This window comes from Micropterus dolomieu, linkage group LG18, assembly GCF_021292245.1.
Source record: "Micropterus dolomieu isolate WLL.071019.BEF.003 ecotype Adirondacks linkage group LG18, ASM2129224v1, whole genome shotgun sequence".
NCBI lineage: Eukaryota > Metazoa > Chordata > Actinopteri > Centrarchiformes > Centrarchidae > Micropterus > Micropterus dolomieu.
Window position 1 is genome coordinate 37,744 of NC_060167.1, and position 7,040 is coordinate 44,783.

General features: G+C 43.8%; 1 protein-coding gene across 1 annotated transcript in view; it reads left to right on the forward strand.

Annotated features, from left to right (window-relative positions):
• The first annotated feature begins 7,001 nt into the window (after positions 1-7,001).
• The window catches only part of LOC123956876 (phospholipid transfer protein), an 11,600-nt gene continuing 11,561 nt past the window's right edge, over positions 7,002-7,040 (forward strand). The window contains exon 1 of the mRNA XM_046029371.1: positions 7,002-7,011. The gene's annotated coding sequence lies outside the window, so the exon portion shown is untranslated. The remainder of the gene's footprint in view (positions 7,012-7,040) is intronic.

Below are 7,040 nucleotides of genomic sequence, written 5' to 3' on the forward strand. Positions count from 1 at the left end.
AGATCAACAAGAACTCAATGGGGCTGTGGAAAACAAGTCTGGAAGCCAACTCAAAGCCAATTGTACAAGTCACCATCAAGTGCGGCATATACCAAGGCGATGCACTATCCCCGCTGCTGTTCTGCATAGGCCTGAACCACCTCAGCCAGATCATCACAAAGACTGGCTAGGGATACCATCAATCACCTCCTCTACATGGATGACATAAAGCTGTATGCCAGACATGAGCGAGATATAAACTGGCCAAAGGAGGAGATGGAGGCCACTGACATCAAGACAAGCCGCTGCCCGGCATGTACCAGTACAAGATCAATAGAGGCTGGGGTCTACCACACCAGGCAGGACCCCAGGTGCAGATTGTGCAAGGATGCCCCTGAGACAGTACAGCACATAACAGCGGAGTGTAAGATGCAGGCAGGAAGTGCGTACATGGAACGCCATAACCAGGAACATCTGCCATGAGTATGGGAGAGCAGGGGCGACCCCATCAGTTGGGTCGAAAGTAACACAACTAGATTTTTTGGGTCTCCCTTGTTTTTATTAAATATACGTGACTATGGCCTTGTAAATATGTAACTGCAAATGTATTTTGTCCTTTGTCTTTGCAAAAAATGTATAAATTACATTTTCATTTTATATATATATATAGATATATATATCTATTTACAGTTTCTTCAAATGTTTCAAAAGTAACCCAAACATATACTTGTTCAAAATGTTTTTTATTGGCAATGTCAATGCATTTTATAAAACATTTCTTCAACAATATGAACAATATGAAAATGAGTATTTATAACACAAATATAAATTCTCAAAATAATGTAAAAATAGTCATGCTTCTATCCAGCTGTTTTTATATGTAATTCCAAAATGTGCATGAAAACATCTGGCTGAATCAGACCTCTGTCTGTCTTTCTGACCCTCACTCTTGGCATAATCTGTTGGTATAATATAACATAAACATGTTTCAATACAAGCTGCAACACAAAGAAAGTCACCACATTAGCAGAGGGACAAAAGAAACTCTTGTGGTCACTGTAGCGGGACGAAAGTAACACGCGTTACTTTCTATTAAACAGAAAAATCACATGCAAGGTGTTGTGAAGGTATACAGCACAATTGCGGTCACCCCTTTAGATGACTTACATGACCTGTATAAGGTCAGATCCTTGAAGAAGGCGAGAGCCATCCTGGCTGATCCGAGTCATCCCTTGTGGGGTGAATTTATGCTGCTGCCATCTGGGCGCAGATACAGAACGAATAGATTAAAAAGGTCATTCATCCCAGCTGTTATCCCCATTGATAATAATAGCCTGTAAATTGAATTTAAATGTTGTACTGTGGTTGTGTTTGTTTATTTGTTGTTGTTTGAAACATGTATTTTTTACTACAGGCTGTAATCCAAATTGCCCCTCTGGGATAATGAAGTTCCCTTGAACCTTGAACCTTGAAGCAAGAAGTGATTGTTTATAAAAATTAGATAAGGCAACAGGAATATTTTCTATTCTATAGTTGCATAAAAGCAGAAACTTCCCGGTCCACCAATTTGTGAGAAAACCTGATCGAACCTGGGTTTTTTAAATACTCCTTGATCCAGTTAATTTTAAGGAACAGAAATCTGGAAAATTAAGTCGACTTTTTAACACAATGGGTCTTGTTTCTCCATAAGAAGTTGAAGAGCATCTTGTCAATGACTTTAAACGTCCTTTGATCTCCATGTAAACACATAGCGGAGTAAGTAAGCCTAGAGATATAGTCTGCTTTGGACAACCAAGTTCTACCTCTCAGTGATAAATCCCTCATTAACCAATGCTTTTTCTGAGTTCTCTCTATAATAATAGGATCACAATTCAAAAGTTCTCTGTTTTTTTGATCCTTGGTTACATAAATACCCCAGCTTTGTAACACTGTCTTTAATAGGGATATTGCAACTAGAGGGTAAGTCAGACCCCCTCACCGCCATAAGTTCCCATTTATTAATGTTCAGACAAAGTCCGGAGGCCTTGGGAAAAGTACTGATAATATTAAGAGCATGAGAAATCTGAGATGAATCTTTTAAGAAAAGTGTCATCTGCTAGTTGACTAATAGTAATTTCCTTCCCTGAGATTACGATACCCTTCAAATTGTTAGGCTTGATATGACAAGTCAGAAGCTGGGTTGGAACAGATACGGGGAAATTGGACAGCCTTGGCGAACACCACGTTTCAAGGCAAACCTTGGTGAGGTGCCTTTCTTAAATTTTATGGATCTTTATGGAACTTTATCTCCATTTGCATAAAAAAGTTCTGATAGCTCTATGGAAATATTCCCCAAAACCAAATTTCTTAAGCTCATCAAATATGAACTCATGTTGCACCGAGTCGAAAGTTCAAAAATAGTATGTTACTGTCATTATTAAAAAAATCAGAGTAGTCAAGAATATGGAGCACTAACCTTATATTGTTAGAGATATGTCTGTCTGTTACGCATGAACCCAGACTGAATGTCATCGATAATCTATTTTTTCCACCAGCAGCCGCTGCAATGTTGTCCTGCAATGATATAAGGGTTTCTTCGGAGCAGGAGAACTCGGTGCAGAGTTGGGAAACGGCGCTGCGTGGACACCCTGGCTACGTCTCAATTCTATTAACGCATACACGTTTCCCTCACTTGCTCACTGATATTCTGCGTCTGCAGGATGTTTGTATGTAAACATCATGTTTCCTGTTTCATGACCTCACCAGATTGCTGTGAGGTCACTGGGAGGCTACTTTCCAGGAATATCAAAGCTTTCCAGGAAGTTCCAGTGTTTAAGGGTCAGCCTGAGAGTCCTGACATGCACAGTAAATGTGTGTGTGCTCCGTCTGTTTGCTGTCCGACTGAATCACAAGCACAGACACACATACACACACTTGGCTTCACTGATCCACCTGCTCACCAAGTCACCTGTCCGTGGATGCATCAGGCAGCAGGTGAACATTGTGTCCTCAGAGTTCATTTGTTTAAGGTCCAATTCAATTCGCTCAACTTTATTAATCTCACTAGGGGCAATTAGTTAAGAGCAGCATGCTTGCAACAGTACATGACCCAAAACACAACACTCACAACGTACAAAAAGCCTGTGCACATTTAAAACCCCACAAAAGGCCCCACCAGGAGTTTAAAGTCTGATCGCAGGGAAGAGATAAAAGATCTGGAGTGGTGGTTCGTCTTGAACACAGGTAGTGCATGACGACGCCCAGAAGGCAACAGAGAGAATTCACCTGCCAGAGCATGTCCCGCTAAAATACCTGCTACCTTACTACCGGATTATTTGTTGGTTACAGATGATGTTCAGGTCCCTCTGTTTCACTCGATGATTTCAGAACAATGTTGTTCAGGCTGTTCCTGTCTTTAACCGTCAGATTGTGAAACCAACATGTAGAAGATAAACTTAAAAGACTCAATAAAAGACTGATAAAATCTACACAGAATGACCGTTGTGACCAAGAAGGAGTTTAGTTTATGGGGAAGAAAAATTCTCTGTTGCTCACGCTTCACAATGGCGGCTCTGTTTATATTAAACTTAAGATGGTCAAGCAAGGAGGTGCAAGATGCTAAATGGCTGTACTCAGAGAGACTACAACAACAGTTCTCTGCTAAAACTCTGCTTCTGTCTGGAGGGGGTTCAGACAAATCACCAACTGTAAACCTAAATCCCCCCACTCCATGGACGACTCTCGCCTAACCAATGAACAGAACCGGTTTTACTGTCGTTTTGAAAGACAATGGGACAGACCTGACACCATACCCTCTCACCCCACCTATCGGTACCCCTCCAGGACCTATATACCCCCAGGACTCTAAGGAAAGATTGCAGTGGGGGGCCCTGGATTGCTCCTGGTGCAGTGGTCCTGGGTTCTTTCTGGTGCAGTGGGCCCTGGATTGCTCCTGGTGCAGTGGTCCTGGGTTCTTTCTGGTGCAGTGGGCCCTGGATTGCTCCTGGTGCAGTGGGTCCTGATTCCTCCTGGTGCAGTGGGTCCTGATTCCTCCTGGTGCAGTGGGTCCTGATTCCTCCTGGTGCAGTGGGTCCTGATTCCTCCTGGTGCAGTGGAACCTGGATTCCCTCCTGGCCAGATCATGTAAGAGCTCACTGATGCCCTGATCCAGGTCTGGGAGGAGATCCCCCAGGACAGTATCCACAGTCAGCAGGAGCCCAGATGTTTTGGGGAATGAATCAGGCACCCGGGGGCCAAACACACCACTGAGTCACATCATGAGTTGCCATGATGGAAGTCATCAGGTTTGATCAGCTGTGGATTCAGTTTCTTTACTTCGGTGGGATTTTGAATCCAGCCCTCAGGCGGCTGGTGATTTTGGTCATTTTTGTCTCAGTGAATTCTAAAATGTACAGTGAAGATTTTGAATCATTGAGGCCTGATGTGTTTGTGTTCACTTCTGAAATCAAGCTCCACTCTCCCTCACAAAGACCACACTCTCCCACAGGGGGGAGGGGGAGGGGGAGGAGTCACTGCCTCGGGATAAAAGTCTCCACACAGAGAGAGACGGTCAGTGTGAACAGAGATCAACTACAGAACCAACAGAACCTAAACCAGTGGAACCATCAGATCTGAGCTCCTCCTCCTTCAGTCTGCTGATCCGTGAGTTTCATCACTCAGACATTCCCAGTTCCTCCGTTACTGAAACCAGTTGGGCTGAGAGAGAGAGAGAGAGAGAGAGAGGGAGAGAGGGGGAGAGAGAGACAGGAAGGGAAAGAGAGAGAGATCATGGACAAGTGAGTACTATATTCCAGTATATTAGATTGTGTTGCTGTATATTAGATTGATCGATCCTTATTGTCTTTGCGTGTTCGAACAAAATTCTGTTGAAGCAATCTCATGTTAGCAGCTTCTAGTACCAATAAATAGAGTAAAGTTTATTTCACAGAGGTCGTTGGTCACCAGTTATTGCACTTAAGCCACGAGAAATGTTCTTACTCATGATCTAAAAAAGATACTTAAATATAAAATATAAACTTTAATATAAAATACTCTAAAAATGTGAGAATAAAAATATATTAAAAATATATTTAAAAATTCCTATATAGCAGTAAGACAAAAAACAGAAGTTATTGTTATGTTGTGTACTTTTGATGTGTGAGTTGTGTTTGTACAAGTGTGTGCAAGGGGGGGCTAAGTGGCCCCCGTGGTGGTGATGGGTTTGTGCTGCTGGGCTTCTCAGTCTGCCTGAGGGGAGGGTGGTGAAGAAGGGCTTCCCGGGGTGTGAGGAGTCCTGCTGGATGTTTATGATCCGTTTGAGGAGACGCTGCAGTGGATGTTCAGCAGAGTGTGTGTTACAATATATATAGTACAGTATATACAGTTACTCTATTGTTTATACTTGATGTGGTCCGGCCTCGTCTGTAGTCTGTTTCTTTAACTAAATCCTGCTGTATTTACATTTATTCATTTCACTGACGCTTCTATCCAAAGCGACTTACAATGCTATACATGTCAGAGGTCGCACGCCTCTGGAGCAACGAAGTGTCTTTCTCAGGGACACAATGGTGGATGGGACACAGTGGGGGATTGAACCCGGGTCTCTCTCACACCAAAGGCAGGCATCTTATCCACTGCTCCATCCCTGCTGCCTCTGATCTCTGATGAAGCTTCGGTCTGGGCTGATTTTACCACCTGCTCTGGTCACTGATCGTAGTCCACATGTGGGTCACGTTGAAAGTTCATGACTGAGCTGTGACTCTGAGCAGAAGTCCGATTTCTGACTCCAGTTCACCTCCGGCAGCATCTTTGCATCCAGCTCTCCAGCGCCCCCCTGAGGAGGCTGTTTTTCAGAACACTTTTTTCTGTCACTTTATTTTCACGTTTTGATGCTTCATGACTGATCAGTGTGTCAGCAGTGGAAGAAGTCCTCAGAGTTTTTACTGAAGTAAAAGTATCATTACCACAGTGTATTTAAAACGTTACTGCAGTAAAAGTATTATCAGCTAAATGTACATTTACATATTATTATTATTGTTGTCTATGGTGGAGCTGATTTAAAGTCCATTTTTATTCATATACCCAATATCACAAATTTGCCTCCAGAGGCTTAGCTCTCTGATTCAATGAGGAAAGGAAGAGTGGCAGAGGGACCGTCTCCAGGATGGACAGACAGGAAGTAGATGTTGTGTCTTCAGAGCAGACCGACATAATAAAATAACATTGTGAACAATCATGATGACAAAGTTAGAGATAGATTGTAACCTACAGTACTGTAGCGTCCCTCAAATTAGAAGCTCCGAGATGATAGCTGGTTTTGCAGAACAAAATATAGGCTACTATGGGCCGTAGCCAACGTCAAAAACCATTCTGCTGTCACTAAGCGCTACACGCTAATGCCTCGTGCAGACTCCACGACTTTCAGCGTCGGACGATGGCCGTGCCGTTCACACTACACGACTTGCCGTCTTGTGACGGGAGTCTTGAAGTCGTCGTGGCGTTCACACTACGTGACTGATCGATGAAGGGGGGTCACACGCTACGGGAGCTGACAGCGGCTGTGTCACCCGACGCTGGTCTCCAAACCACGTTCGGTCAAGAAAACACACCTGAAATGTGAAACAGGAAATGACGCGACCCTACACAGGAAACAGCTGTTTGTTATTCTAAAGACAATGACTCTGGTTGAAAGGATGGATCAGCACACGCAGGTAGCAGCAGTCTGAGCTACAGAGAGAGCTACCTGCTCTCATTGGCTGGATGTGGATGTCGAGTCAGCAGACTCTTCCAGATATTTGGCAGGCTAGATATCTGGCTGGCGTCGGCGATGTGTCAGAAATGTGTCGGAGAACTGTTTTGATGCGTCGTTGAGTAGTTCACACATAACGACTGGCGACTACCCCTGATCACAGGGGTTGCCGAGCAGCAAAACGCCTAGTGTAAACTAGGCTCTCCTTCTCAACTCTCCGTCCCCCTCCCCTTGGCTCACACGACCTCCCTTTGGCCTACCAGGAACAATAACAACCATCCCTCTTAACTCTCTGCCAATTACAGGTACGAACACAGTTGATTGACAGGCATCT